General features: G+C 59.1%; 1 pseudogene; it reads right to left on the reverse strand.

The window, feature by feature from the left end:
• Positions 1-4: 4 nt before the first annotated feature.
• On the reverse strand, positions 5-401 carry LOC104527650 (potassium/sodium hyperpolarization-activated cyclic nucleotide-gated channel 2 pseudogene; annotated as a pseudogene).
• Between the last annotated feature and the right edge of the window lie 325 nt (positions 402-726).

Consider the following 726-nt stretch of genomic DNA (forward strand, 5'->3'; position numbering starts at 1 on the left):
AAGCGGACGATGCGGAGGGCGCGGGCCGTCTTGTACACCTCCGAGTCTATGCCCTTCTCCACAATGAGGAAGACATAGTCCACAGGGATGGAGGAGACAAAGTCCACCACAAACCAGGTCTTGAGGTACTTCTTCTTGATCCTTTCAGGGTCCAGGATGATTTCAGTGTTGTCCTCAATGACAATCCCCGTCCGGAAGTTCAGCACCAGGTCCATGAGGAAGAAGGTATCAGAAACCACGTTGAACACAATCCAGGGTGCCGTGGTCTCCTCCTTGAAGAAGGTGATGCCCACAGGAATGATGATCAGATTACCCACCATGAAGAGCAGCATCGTGAAGTCCCAGTAAAACCTGGAGAGCCAGAGGATGGAGGAGAGTGTCACCGGTGCCCCGCCCTGCATCAAGGGGACCTGGCCATCATGCCCTGCCCTAAGGGACCCATGCTATTGGGGTGCTGTCACCTCACAGGCACCCCTCTCCTCGCCCCAGGGACCACGTCCTGCTCTCCCCACCCCAAACTTCCCCCAGGCCTCCTGCAGACCAGCACAGGCCCTGGCTGGTTGCATCAAGGGGACCTGGCCATCATGCCCTGCCCTAAGGGACCCATGCTATTGGGGTGCTGTCACCTCACAGGCACCCCTCTCCTCGCCCCAGGGACCACGTCCTGCTCTCCCCACCCCAAACTTCCCCCAGGCCTCCTGCAGACCAGCACAGGCCCTGGCTGGT

Source organism: Antrostomus carolinensis, unplaced genomic scaffold, assembly GCF_000700745.2.
Source record: "Antrostomus carolinensis isolate BGI_N321 unplaced genomic scaffold, ASM70074v2 scaffold37787, whole genome shotgun sequence".
NCBI classification, from domain to species: Eukaryota; Metazoa; Chordata; class Aves; order Caprimulgiformes; family Caprimulgidae; genus Antrostomus; species Antrostomus carolinensis.